The 15,000-nt window shown below is 48.1% G+C and overlaps 1 protein-coding gene across 1 annotated transcript in view; it reads left to right on the forward strand.

Annotated features, from left to right (window-relative positions):
- The first annotated feature begins 2,692 nt into the window (after window positions 1–2,692).
- The window catches only part of LOC109885227 (OTU domain-containing protein 7A), a 109,787-nt gene continuing 97,479 nt past the window's right edge, over window positions 2,693–15,000 (forward strand). The window contains exon 1 of the mRNA XM_031812760.1: window positions 2,693–3,113. The gene's annotated coding sequence lies outside the window, so the exon portion shown is untranslated. The remainder of the gene's footprint in view (window positions 3,114–15,000) is intronic.

The following is a 15,000-nucleotide window of genomic DNA, read 5'->3' on the forward strand; positions in this document are numbered from 1 at the left end:
GAGACCGCTCATAAAGAAGTTTCAGATGGCCAAGTTAGTAGTCTATAGACAATATGAATATTGTTATTGCTATTTTCATGTCATCCAACAAATGTAATTGGATTCGGTGTTATGGTCAGATTACATGAAAACAGAGCTCTTCGGACAGGGTTTAGTGTTGAAAGAAAGGATGTGATAAGCAGAAAAGAAACCCCCCACCCCTACTGAAATAAAATATGGTGGTGGATCTTTGATGTTTTTGGGATATTTTGCTTCCACTGGTCCTGAGGGCCCTTGTTAGGGTCAACGGCATCATGAACTTTACCCAGTATCAGAAAATTTTTGCCAAAAAACCTAGTTTCCCTTCCGTCCTGTAATGGATCTTCCAGCACACATGAAATTTCACAAAGAAATTGACGACTAAATCAACATTTTCGCAATGGTTATCTCAGCCTCATGGACCCCCCATTGAAGAGGACGGTCCATAAGAGCAGACGAAGGATATCAAGGATCAAGGACAGATTCTATATGGAGGAATAAGGTCTAAGATTCCTCCCAAAGTTTTCTCTAATCTCATTAAAGATATTTTAGGAAAAAGACTTGGTGCAGTTTATCACGGCGAGGTATATGAAAAACAAGGGGTGACAATAATTTTGACCTCTTTTTTTTTCAGAGAGAGAGTAAAAAGTATTACTTGTTTAAACAAAAATCTATTTCTCTGAGAAATTGTATTTGTAATAAATAATATAATTTCACAATTTTTAGAGCAATAAAGCAGATTTATTTTTCATACAGCATTTTTCGCTCATCTTTATCAACAGTGCCAATGATTTTGGACCTGACTAGGCTATTTATTTTACCTTTATTTAACTAGGCAAGTCAGTTAAGAACAAATTCTTGTTTTCAACGGCCCTAGGAACAGTGGGTTAACTGCCTGTTCAGGGGCAGAACGACAGATTTGTACCTTGTCAGCTCGGGGTTACTAGTCCAACGCTCTTACCACTAGGCTACCCTGCCGCCCCCTCCACTCTAACCACTAGTCTACCCTGCCACCCCGTACTGAGTGTACAAAACATTAGGAACACCTTCCTAATATTGAGTTACATCCCCTTTTTGCCCTCAGAACAGCCTCAATTCATCAGGGCATGGACTCTACAAGGTGTTGAAAGTGTTCCACAGGGATGCTGGTCCATGTTGACTCCAATACTTCCCACAGTCGTGTCAAGTTGCCTGGATGTCCTTTGGGTGGTGGACCATTCTTAATAAACACAGGAAACTATTGAGTGTGAAAACGGTGCCACGTTGAAGGTCACTGAGCTCTTCAATATGACCATTCTACTGCCAATGTTTGTCTATGGAGATTGCATGTGCATGGGTGTGTTCGATTTTTTATACACCTGTCAGCAACGGATGTAACTGAAATAGCCGAATCCAATAATTTGAAGTGGTGTCCACAAACGTTTGTATAAATAGTCTATAGTCATATGAATATTGCATTGACTGTTGTCTGTTGGGATGTGGCGGCAGGTAGCCTAGTGGTTAGAGCGTTGGACTAGTAACCAGCAGGCAGACTAGTGGTTAGAGCGTTGGACTAGTAACCAGCAGGTAGCCTAGTGGTTAGAGCGTTGGACTAGTAACCAGCAGGTAGCCTAGTGGTTAGAGTGTTGGACTAGTAACCAGCAGGTATTCTAGTGGTTAGAGCGTTGGACTAGTAACCAGCAGGTAGCCTAGTGGTTAGAGGTTAGAGTGTTGGACCAGTAACCAGCAGGTATTCTAGTGGTTAGAGCGTTGGACTAGTAACCAGCAGGTAGCCTAGTGGTGGTTAGAGTGTTGGACTAGTAACCAGCAGGTAGCCTAGTGGTTAGAGTGTTGGACCAGTAACCAGCAGGTAGCCTAGTGGTTAGAGCGTTGGACTAGTAACCAGCAGGTAGGCCTAGTGCTAGTGGTTAGTGTGTTGGACCAGTAACCAGAAGGTATTCTAGTGGTTAGAGCGTTGGACTAGTAACCAGCAGGTAGACTAGTGGTTAGAGTGTTGGACTAGTAACCAGCAGGTAGCCTAGTGGTTAGAGCGTTGGACTAGTAACCAACAGGTAGCCTAGTGGTTAGAGCGTTGGGCCAGTAACCAATAGGTAGCCTAGAATCCCCGAGCTGACTAGGTACAAATCTGTCGTTTCTGCCCCTGAACAAGGCAGTTAACCCACTGTTTCTAGGCCGTCATTGAAAATAAGAATTTTGTTCTTAACTGACTAGTTTAAATAAAGGTAAAAAAAAATAAAAAAATACAATCAAGTCCTTTCTGTCCACAATGAGACATCAGACACACATCACCTTGTGATTGGCTGGTAAGATATTAATGTATATGTGTCTAGTCCCAATTTCTGTTTTTTAATGACATTTTTTCGGGCTAACAATTAAAACGAATGACTACACAGACAGGACTAGAATTATACATATTTTTCAAATATGAGACTATAGCCCATGGTTATCGCTCCACTGCACATCATCAGCCATTCAAATACAGAACAATGCCATTGATGTACAGAGCAACAATGTAGCCACTCGAGAACATGACGGCATTGTCTATCCACGGTCGTTCCGCCAACCGGGACCCGACAAGCGCCATCCACTGGTGAGTCCCTCTGCTGTGATAATGAAGCCTAGTGTTACCATAGTAATACATTGTATAAGTACCAGCGCCATTTATGTAACCACCACACATACTCCAGAAGAATCCCGTCTCCTAAATGATGTTGGTTAAGCCTACAACCAGACAAGCGCCCAAACCGGCCGGCGGGGGGTTCTGAATTCGGTAGACAGACAGACAGAGAACACTGCGCGACAGAGAGAGAGAGAGGAAAGGGAGATAGTCAATGGCATTATTGAAGGAGGGTGGACGCTGTTGATCCTTGACGTCATGCTGTGGAATGGAACGGTGGGAGTGACTTTAGTGCTCGTGCTGCAGCAGCAGGCGGAGATAGAGACAGAATGACGGCAGGCGGATGAGAGGAGCACAGACCCCGTCTGGCGGCATGTTTATCACACAGGGAAAATAAAAACACGAAAACACACAGAGACACAAAGGACCAGTGGGGATTAAACAAATAATGACGGGAGACAGTGACTTAAAATACACGGTGAGTTGATGCCTATGTGGATGTAATACTATATATATCTGGACATAGTAAATATTTGATGCTGTCATTCTTTTTCCTTCCGTTAGGCAGGTGCACCCGGTTGGTCCTGTAGATTTGCATGTCGAGTTATGCACGGTTTTGGATTCATTTGTTATTATATTGTCTAGATAACCTATACCGTAGCCTATGATGAGATTGGCAAATGCAAGTGATATTTGTGGAAAATGGTACAAAGAGATATCAATCTCAACAGTGTGGCCTTTTTTAAGGTAAACACCGTGTGATTTTTTTGGGGCCAGGGTGAACCGAATGTGATATTTTATAGGCCCCCCCGTCGTTGTTTTTCTGTCATGAAAGGAACAGAGCATTATCGTTCATGAGGATGGTAGGACCTAGGCTACACAACGTAGGCGACACGCTCTGAGTAATGTGATGATTCAATTCGGGGAGCAGCCTCCAGTAAGTAACCTTTAATGTAAAGACAGTCTCATACAACACGGTAGTCTACGTAACATGTCGTTGAGCATAGGAATAGACCACGCGTAAAAAAACACACACACAAGCATCCAGAAAACACAATATAGAGGTTGTGTAATCACACTCCTGCTATAGCACGAGACATACCTGATACCTGTCGCTCCATACATTATTTGTAACCGTAATGTGACTTTGTTTATCTCTGCGACACAAAACGCACAGATAGGCCTACATTTAACTGTGCACCGATTTAATATATTATTCTGCCTTCTTTGTCGACGACCAGCATCTATAGAATATATATATATATATTTATATACAGTATATTAAACCGCTGGACCATGGTTTATAGGCCTAAGTAAACGATAGGTATCGCTGTATAATAGCCAGACGTCGTTGTGTGTCTTGAGTTCAGTCGTCATTTCAAATGGCTCCGCGTATCATGATAAAGTAACACATACTTGTAAAGGCCTTCATTGTCAGGAGGATGTGGTTGCTGGATCACTGCTATGGAATTGCAGTCCTGTTATTTCCTTTCTGTGAAGTGATTGGCTAGCCGCGTTGTTCTGTGACAGTCTATTGGCTATAATGATGCTGGGACATGTCATCGACGTCCTCATAGTTTCCATTTCATCTGTTGACAATGTCTGTCTGTCTGTCTGTCTGTCTGTCTGTCTGTCTGTCTGTCTGTCTGTCTGTCTGTCTGTCTGTCTGTCTGTCTGTCTGTCTGTCTGTCTCTCTGTCTCTGTCTCTCTGTCTCTCTCGTCTGTCTGTCTGTCTGTTATTGTGTACACCTAGCTACATTGTGTATTCTGGTTAGATGAGGTACCACATAGCTGTTCAAGTGTGTGTTGTTGTCTAGTATTTCCATAGCATAGGGTTTTGGGAATCTAGTTAGCGTTGTGTTTACTATATATATGTTTACACCATGTGTTGATGCTTCACCACCTGGATCCATCCACCTGACCATACCAGTACCTGGATCCATCCACCTGACCATACCAGTACCTGGATCCATCCACCTGACCATACCAGTACCTGGATCCATCCACCTGACCATACCAGTACCTGGATCCATCCACCTGACCATACCAGTACCTGGATCCACCCACCTGACCATACCAGTACCTGGATCCATCCATCCACCTGACCATACCAGTACCCTGGGTCCTTCCACCTGACCATACCAGTACCTGGATCTACCCACCTGACCATACCAGTACCTGGGTCCATCCACCTGACCATACCAGTACCTGGATCCATCCACCTGACCATACCAGTACCTGGATCCATCCAACTGACCATACCAGTACCTGGGTCCATCCACCTGACCATACCAGTACCTGGATCCATCCACCTGACCATACCAGTACCTGGATCCATCCAACTGACCATACCAGTAACTGGGTCCATCCACTGACCATACCAGTACCTTGGATCCATCACCTGACAATACCAGTACCTGGATCCATCCACCTGACCATACCAGTACCTGGATCCATCCACCTGACCATACCAGTTACCCGGTCCATCACCGGACCATACCAGTAACTGGATCCATCCACCTGACCATACCAGTACCTGGATCCATCCACCTGACAATTACCAGTACCTGGTCCATCCACCTGACCATACCAGTACCTGGTCCATCCACCTGACCATACCAGTACCTGGGTCCATCCACCTGACCATACCAGTACTTGGATCCATCCACCTGACCATACCAGTACCTGGATCCACCCACCTGACCATACCAGTACCTGGATCCATCCATCCACCTGACCATACCAGTACTTGGATCCACCCACCTGACCATACCAGTACCTGGATCCATCCACCTGACCATACCAGTACCTGGATCCATCCACCTGACCATACCAGTACCTGGGTCCATCCACCTGACCATACCAGTACCTGGGTCCACCCACCTGACCATACCAGTACCTGGATCCACCCACCCACCTGACCATACCAGTACCTGGATCCATCCACCTGACCATACCAGTACCTGGATCCATCCACCTGACCATACCAGTACCTGGGTCCATCCACCTGACCATACCAGTACCTGGGTCCACCTACCTGACCATACCAGTACCTGGATCCATCCACCTGACCATACCAGTACCTGGGTCCATCCACCTGACCATACCAGTACCTGGATCCATCCACCTGACCATACCAGTACCTGGATCCACCCACCCCACTCCATACACAAACTATTATGTAATAATTATACTGAATGAATGGCATTCAACCTTAGAAATATAATGACATCTATGTCTCTGTCTACAACATGGACTCCAACTAGTTAAGACTCAGACTTCTTACCTAGGAACCTCGGCCACGGTCATTCCCCTGTTTTCTGTGTTCAGTGTGTGTGTGTGTGAGTGTGTGTGTGTGTGTGCGCATAGCAGGGTCTCATCCTATTTTAGATTTAGGTCAGGTCCCAGCAGCATGCATTAGAGTGATGTGAGATCATGTAGTGGGCAGAGGGGCGGAGGGGGGTTGGTGGAGGGGCGGAGGGGGGTTGGTGGAGGGGTAGGTGGAGGGGCGGAGGGGGGTTGGTGGAGGGGCAGGTGGCGGGGCGGAGGTGGGTTGGTGGAGGGGCGGAGGGGGGTTGGTGGAGGGGGGTTGGCAAAGGGGCGGAGGGGGGTTGGTGGAGGGGCAGGTGTAGGGGCGGAGGGGGGTTGGTGGAGGGGCGGAGGGGGGTTGGTGGAGGGGCGGAGGGGCGTTGGTGGAGGGGCGGAGGGGGGTTGGTGGAGGGGCGGTTGGTGGAGGGGCAGAGGGGGGTTGGTGGAGGGGCGGAGGGCGGTTGGTGGAGGGGCGGTTGGTGGAGGGGGGTTGGCAGAGGGGGCGGAGGGGGGTTGGCAGAGGGGTGGAGGGGGGTTGGTGGAGGGGCGGAGGGCGGTTGGTGGAGGGGCGGTTGGTGGAGGGGGGTTGGCAGAGGGGCGGAGGGGGGTTGGCTGAGGGGCGGAGGGGGGTTGGCAGAGGGGCGGTTGGTGGAGGGGCGGTTGGTGGAGGGGGGTTGGCTGAGGGGGCGGTTGGTGGAGGGGGGTTGGCGGAGGGGCGGAGGGGAGTTGGCAAAGGGGCGGAGGGGGGTTGGCAGAGGGGCAGTTGGTGGAGGGGGGTTGGCAGAGGGGCGGTTGGTGGAGGGGGGCAGAGGGAGGGGGGCTCTCACAAAGAGGGAGGATAAACCTGAAGAAGAAACGGACGGTAGCACTTCCTGCTATGAATACCCTTTTCATAATGCATTATAAACACAGTTATAATGCCTTATGAGCTACTTATAATGCATTAAAAGGTTGTGGAGCCTATAGCAGGTTATAACCAGTATATGTCAGGTGTATAACATGTGTCTAGAGAGTGGAGCCTATAGCAGGTTATAACCAGTATATGTCAGGTGTATAACAGGTGTCTAGAGAATGGAGCCTATAGCAGGTTATAACCAGTATATGTCAGTTGTATAACAGGTGTCTAGAGAGTGGAGCCTATAGCAGGTTATAACCAGTATATGTCAGTTGTATAACAGGTGTCTAGAGGATGTAGCCTATAGCAGGTTATAACCAGTATATGTCAGTTGTATAACAGGTGTCTAGAGAATGGAGCCTATAGCAGGTTATAACCAGTATATGTCAGTTGTATAACAGGTGTCTAGAGGATGTAGCCGGTTATAACCAGTATATGTCAGGTGTATAACATGTGTCTAGAGAGTGGAGCCTATAGCAGGTTATAACCAGTATATGTCAGGTGTCTAGAGGATGTAGCCTATAGCAGGTTATAACCAGTATATGTCAGGTGTCTAGAGGATGTAGCCTATAGCAGGTTATAACCAGTATATGTCAGGTGTATAACAGGTGTCTAGAGAGTGGAGCCTATAGCAGGTTATAACCAGTATATGTCAGGTGTATAACAGGGGTCTAGAGAGTGGAGCCTATAGCAGGGTATAACCAGTATATGTCAGGTGTATAACAGGTGTCTAGAGAGTGGAGCCTATAGCAGGTTATAACCAGTATATGTCAGGTGTCTAGAGGATGTAGCCTATAGCAGGTTATAACCAGCATATGTCAGGTGTATAACATGTGTCTAGAGAGTGGAGCTTATAGCAGGTTATAACCAGTATATGCCAGGTGTATAACAGGTGTCTAGAGGATGTAGCCTATAGCAGGTTATAACCAGTATATGTCAGGTGTATAGCAGGTGTCTAGAGAGTGGAGCCTATAGCAGGTTTTAACCAGTATATGTCAGTTGTATAACAGGTGTCTAGAGGATGTAGCCTATAGCAGGTTATAACCAGTATATGTCAGGTGTATAACAGGTGTCTAGAGAGTGGAGCCTATAGCAGGTTATAACCAGTATATGTCAGGTGTATAACAGGTGTCTAGAGAATGGAGCCTATAGCAGGTTATAACCAATATATGTCAGGTGTATAACAGGTGTCTAGAGAGTGGAGCCTATAGCAGGTTATAACTAGTATATGTCAGTTGTATAACAGGTGTCTAGAGAGTGGAGCCTATAGCAGGTTATAACCAGTATATGTCAGGTGTATAACAGGTGTCTAGAGAGTGGAGCCTATAGCAGGTTATAACCAGTATATGTCAGTTGTATAACAGGTGTCTAGAGAGTGGAGCCTATAGCAGGTTATAACCAGTATATGTCAGGTGTATAACAGGTGTCTAGAGAGTGGAGCCTATAGCAGGTTATAACCAGTATATGTCAGGTGTATAACAGGTGTCTAGAGAGTGGAGCCTATAGCAGGTTATAACCAGTATATGTCAGGTGTATAACAGGTGTCTAGAGAGTGGAGCCTATAGCAGGTTATAACCAGTATATGTCAGGTGTATAACAGGTGTCTAGAGAGTGGAGCCTATAGCAGGTTATAACCAGTATATGTCAGGTGTATAACAGGTGTCTAGAGAGTGGAGCCTATAGCAGGTTATAACCAGTATATGTCAGGTGTATAACAGGTGTCTAGAGAGTGGAGCCTATAGCAGGTTATAACCAGTATATGTCAGGTGTATAACAGGTGTCTAGAGAGTGGAGCCTATAGCAGGTTATAACCAGTATATGTCAGGTGTATAACAGGTGTCTAGAGAGTGGAGCCTATAGCAGGTTATAACCAGTATATGTCAGGTGTATAACGGGGTGTCTAGGCAACCTGACTATGCTGACTAAGCCTACAGGGCATTAGCCTGGTCCTAGATTGGTTGGTGCTGTATAGCTACAGTAAACTGCTATGGCTGTTTTCATGCATAGTTGGCAAGACAGCACAAATAGATCTGATGCCAGGCTAGCAGGGCATGCTTCTTCTCTTAGGTCTGGACTGTACCACTGTGCTGTGGACATGGGGGTTCTTCTCCTTGGTCTGGTCTGTACCACTGTGCTGTGGACATGGGGGTTCTTCTCCTTGGTCTGGTCTGTACCACTGTGCTGTGGACATGGGGGTTCTTCTCCTTGGTCTGGTCTGTACCACTGTGCTGTGGACATGGGGGTTCTTCTCCTTGGTCTGGTCTGTACCACTGTGCTCTGGACATGGGGGTTCTTCGCCTTGATCTGGACTGTACCACTGTGCTGTGGACATGGGGGTTCTTCTCCTTGGTCTGGACTGTACCACTGTGCTGTGGAAATGGGGTTTCTTCTCCTTGGTGTGGTCTGTACCACTGTGCTGTGGACATGGGGGTTCTTCTCCTTGGTCTGGTCTGTACCACTGTGCTGTGGACATGGGGGTTCTTCTCCTTGGTCTGGTCTGTACCACTGTGCTGTGGAAATGGGGTTTCTTCTCCTTGGTGTGGTCTGTACCACTGTGCTGTGGACATGGGGGTTCTTCTCCTTGGTCTGGTCTGTACCACTGTGCTGTGGACATGGGGGTTCTTCTCCTTGGTCTGGTCTGTACCACTGTGCTGTGGACATGGGGGTTCTTCTCCTTGGTCTGGTCTGTACCACTGTGCTGTGGACATGGGGGTTCTTCTCCTTGGTCTGGTCTGTACCACTGTGCTGTGGACATGGGGGTTCTTCTCCTTGGTCTGGTCTGTACCACTGTGCTGTGGACATGGGGGTTCTTCTCCTTGGTCTGGTCTGTACCACTGTGTTGTGGACATGGGGGTTCTTCTCCTTGGTCTGGACTGTACCACTGTGCTGTGGACATGGGGGTTCTTCTCCTTGGTCTGGACTGTACCACTGTGCTGTGGACATGGGGGTTCTTCTCCTTGGTCTGGACTGTACCACTGTGCTCAGTGTGCTGTGGACATGGAGTCTCCGGGGACGCTGCTTGGCCTCGGATCAGACATCCCAGTGAATTCTAGCTCTGTTGCTCCTCGCTCCACAAAGAGACCCATCGGAATGACCATTGTGGCTTTGTGAATGGATTCCTGTTGGCCTCGGTTCAGCACCAAGGAACTCTTCTGAGTGATTCAAGAGAAGAGAATCCATAAAGTCTGTAACCGTGAGACCAGGACACGTTGCTGTCTTTAAGCCTGGTCCCAGATCTGTTTGTGTTAGATTCATGTGACCATAGGCATTGGCAAGACAGCACCAACAGATCTGAGAACAGGCTACCAGAATAATACGCGAGACCTAGAAATTCTTATTTTGGTTATAACCTGCTATAGGCTCCACTCTCTAGACACTCTAGAAATTCTTATTTTCAATGACAGCCTATGAACAGTGGGTTAACTGCCTGTTCAGGGGCAGAACGACAGATTTGTACCTTGTCAGCTCGGGGATTTGAACTTGCAACCTTCCGGTTACTAGTCCAACGCTCTAACCACTAGACTACCCTGCCGCCCCTCCACTCTAACCACTAGGCTACCCTGCCGTCCCTCCACTCTAACCACTAGTCTACCCTGCCGTCCCTCCACTCTAACCACTAGGCTACCTGCCGTCCCTCCACTCTAACCACTAGGCTACCCTGCCGTCCCTCCACTCTAACCACTAGGCTACCCTGCCGTCCCTCCACTCTAACCACTAGTCTACCCTGCCGTCCCTCCACTCTAACCACTAGGCTACCTGCCGTCCCTCCACTCTAACCACTAGGCTACCCTGCCGTCCCTCCACTCTAACCACTAGGCTACCCTGCCGTCCCTCCACTCTAACCACTAGGCTACCCTGCCGCCCTTCCACTCTAACCACTAGGCTACCCTGCCGCCCCTCCACTCTAACCACTAGGCTACCCTGCCGTCCCTCTACTCTAACCACTAGGCTACCCTGCCGTCCCTCCACTCTAACCACTAGGCTACCCTGCCGTCCCTCCACTCTAACCACTAGGCTACCCTGCCATCCCTCCACTCTAACCACTAGCCTACCCTGCCGTCCCTCCACTCTAACCACTAGGCTACCCTGCCGCCCCTCCACTCTAACCACTAGGCTACCTGCCGTCCCTCCACTCTAACCACTAGGCTACCCTGCCACCCCTCCACTCTAACCACTAGTCTACCCTGCCGCACCTCCACTCTAACCACTAGTCTACCTGCCGCCCCTCCACTCTAACCACTAGTCTACCTGCCGGCCCTCCACTCTAACCACTAGTCTACCCTGCCGCCCCTCCACTCTAACCACTAGTCCACCCTGCCGCCCCTCCACTCTAACCACTAGTCTACCTGCCGCCCCTCCACTCTAACCACTAGTCTACCTGCCGCCCCTCCACTCTAACCACTAGGCTACCCTGCCGTCCCTCCACTCTAACCACTAGGCTACCCTACCACCCCTCCACTCTAACCACTAGTCTACCTGCCGCCCCTCCACTCTAACCACTAGTCTACCCTGCCGTCCCTCCACTCTAACCACTAGTCTACCCTGCCGCCCCTCCACTCTAACCACTAGTCCACCCTGCCGCCCCTCCACTCTAACCACTAGTCTACCTGCCGCCCCTCCACTCTAACCACTAGTCTACCTGCCGCCCCTCCACTCTAACCACTAGGCTACCCTGCCGTCCCTCCACTCTAACCACTAGGCTACCCTACCACCCCTCCACTCTAACCACTAGTCTACCTGCCGCCCCTCCACTCTAACCACTAGTCTACCCTGCCGTCCCTCCACTCTAACCACTAGTCTACCCTGCCGTCCCATTGGTGTCTCCAGGGAAAGTTCATGTCATGGAGGACTTGGTCTGCGTTCCCAAAACGGCACCTTATTCCGCCCGTTTCAAATCAACGTTCTGATCCTCATCCTTTTTGTGTTGTAACCGGTCTGAGGGTGTGGGTCGCTATAGTGATGAAACCGGCTAACGTTTCAACGCTGGACTGGACCACTTCTGAACCACTTCTGAACCACTTCTGAACCACTTCTGAACCATTTCTGAACCACTTCTGAACCACTTCTGAACCATTTCTGAACCACTTCTGAACCACTTCTGAACCACTTCTGAACCATTCAAGAGAAGAAGAGAGTCCATAAAAGGCTGTAAACCTGTGAGACTCAGGACATGTTGCTGTCTGTTAGGCTGGTCCCAGATCTGTTTATAGGGATGTTATGTTGAGACTCAGGACATGTTGCTGTCTGTTAGGCTGGTCCCAGATCTGTTGATAAGGATGTTATGTTGAGACTCAGGACATGTTGCTGTCTGTTAGGCTGGTCCCAGATCTGTTTATAAGGATGTTATGTTGAGACTCAGTGGGATGTTGCTGTCTGTTAGGCTGGTACCAGATCTGTTTATAAGGATGTTATGTTGAGACTCAGGACATGTTGCTGTCTGTTAGGCTGGTCCCAGATCTGTTTATAACGATGTTATGTTGAGACCAGGACATGTTGCTGTCTGTTAGGCTGGTCCCAGATCTGTTTATAAGGATGTTATGTTGAGACTCAGGACATGTTGCTGTCTGTTAGGCTGGTCCCAGATCTGTTTATAAGGATGTTATGTTGAGACTCAGGGGGATGTTGCTGTCTTGAGGAAGTAGATGTTGTTTTGTATGTAGTGATGTCTCCTCTTGAGGAAGTAGATGTTGTTTTGTATGTAGTGATGTCTCCTCTTGAGGAAGTAGATGTTGTTTTGTATGTAGTGATGCCTCCTCTTGAGGAAGTAGATGTTGTTTTGTATGTAGTGATGTCTCCTCTTGAGGAAGTAGATGTTGTTTTGTATGTAGTGATGCCTCCTCTTGAGGAAGTAGATGCTGTTTTGTATGTAGTGATGCCTCCTCTTGAGGAAGTAGATGCTGTTTTGTATGTAGTGATGCCTCCTCTTGAGGAAGTAGATGCTGTTCTGTATGTGGTGATGCCTCCTCTTGAGGAAGTAGATGCTGTTTTGTATGTAGTGATGCCTCCTCTTGAGGAAGTAGATGCTGTTTTGTATGTAGTGATGCCTCCTCTTGAGGAAGTAGATGCTGTTTTGTATGTAGTGATGCCTCCTCTTGAGGAAGTAGATGCTGTTCTGTATGTGGTGATGCCTCCTCTTGAGGAAGTAGATGCTGTTTTGTATGTAGTGATGCCTCCTCTTGAGGAAGTAGATGCTGTTTTGTATGTAGTGATGCCTCCTCTTGAGGAAGTAGATTTTGTAACTAACCCTCAGCAGGAGTGTTGGTGCAGTAGTCTCGAGGGTCTAACCTTGGTTCTACTGGTTCTACTGGTTCTACAGGTTCTACTGTTCTACTGTCAGGCACTATTTTTAATAGTTAACATTTCATAGCTTCCAAATAGCTGGACATTCATAGCTACTTATTTTAGACGAAGTAAACTATTTAAATCAAATCAAATCAAATCAAATTTTATTTGTCACATACACATGGTTAGCAGATGTTAATGCGAGTGTAGCGAAATGCTTGTGCTTCTAGTTCCGACAATGCAGTAATAACGAACAAGTAATCTAACTAACAATTCCAAAAAACTACTGTCTTATACACAGTGTAAGGGGATAAAGAATATGTACATAAGGATATATGAATGAGTGATGGTACAGAGGAGCATAGGCAAGATACAGTAGATGGTATCGAGTACAGTATATACATATGAGATGAGTATGTAAACCAAGTGGCATAGTTAAAGTGGCTAGTGATACATGTATTACATAAGGATGCAGTCGATGATATAGAGTACAGTATCTACGTATGCATATGAGATGAATAATGTTGGGTAAGTAACATTATATAAGGTAGCATTGTTTAAAGTGGCTAGTGATATATTTACATCATTTCCCATCAATTCCCATTATTAAAGTGGCTGGAGTAGATTCAGTGTCGTTGACAGTGTGTTGGCAGTAGCCACTCAATGTTAGTGGTGGCTGTTTAACAGTCTGATGGCCTTGAGATAGAAGCTGTTTTTCAGTCTCTCGGTCCCAGCTTTGATGCACCTGTACTGACCTCGCCTTCTGGATGACAGCGGGGTGAACAGGCAGTGGCTCGGGTGTTTGATGTCCTTGATGATCTTTATGGCCTTCCTGTAGCATCGGGTGGTGTAGGTGTCCTGGAGGGCAGGTAGTTTGCCCCCGGTGATGCGTTGTGCAGACCTCACTACCCTCTGGAGAGCCTTACGGTTGAGGGCGGTGCAGTTGCCATACCAGGCGGTGATACAGCCCGCCAGGATGCTCTCGATTGTGCATCTGTAGAAGTTTGTGAGTGCTTTTGGTGACAAGCCGAATTTCTTCAGCCTCCTGAGGTTGAAGAGGCGCTGCTGCGCCTTCTTCACGATGCTGTCTGTGTGAGTGGACCAATTCAGTTTGTCTGTGATGTGTATGCCGAGGAACTTAAAACTTGCTACCCTCTCCACTACTGTTCCATCGATGTGGATGGGGGGGTGTTCCCTCTGCTGTTTCCTGAAGTCCACAATCATCTTCTTAGTTTTGTTGACGTTGAGTGTGAGGTTATTTCCTGACACCACACTCCGAGGGCCCTCACCTCCTCCCTGTAGGCCGTCTCGTCGTTGTTGGTAATCAAGCCTACCACTGTTGTGTCGTCCGCAAACTTGATGATTGAGTTGGAGGCGTGCGTGGCCACGCAGTCGTGGGTGAACAGGGAGTACAGGAGAGGGCTCAGAACGCACCCTTGTGGGGCCCCAGTGTTGAGGATCAGCGGGGAGGAGATGTTGTTGCCTACCCTCACCACCTGGGGGCGGCCCGTCAGGAAGTCCAGTACCCAGTTGCACAGGGCGGGGTCGAGACCCAGGGTCTCGAGCTTGATGACGAGCTTGGAGGGTACTATGGTGTTGAATGCCGAGCTGTAGTCGATGAACAGCATTCTCACATAGGTATTCCTCTTGTCCAGATGGGTTAGGGCAGTGTGCAGTGTGGTTGAGATTGCATCGTCTGTGGACCTATTTGGGCGGTAAGCAAATTGGAGTGGGTCTAGGGTGTCAGGTAGGGTGGAGGTGATATGGTCCTTGACTAGTCTCTCAAAGCACTTCATGATGACGGATGTGAGTGCTACGGGGCGGTAGTCGTTTGGCTCAGTTACCTTAGGTTTCTTGGGAACAGGAACAATGGTGGCCC

Source organism: Oncorhynchus kisutch, unplaced genomic scaffold (assembly GCF_002021735.2).
Source record: "Oncorhynchus kisutch isolate 150728-3 unplaced genomic scaffold, Okis_V2 Okis03b-Okis08b_hom, whole genome shotgun sequence".
NCBI lineage: Eukaryota > Metazoa > Chordata > Actinopteri > Salmoniformes > Salmonidae > Oncorhynchus > Oncorhynchus kisutch.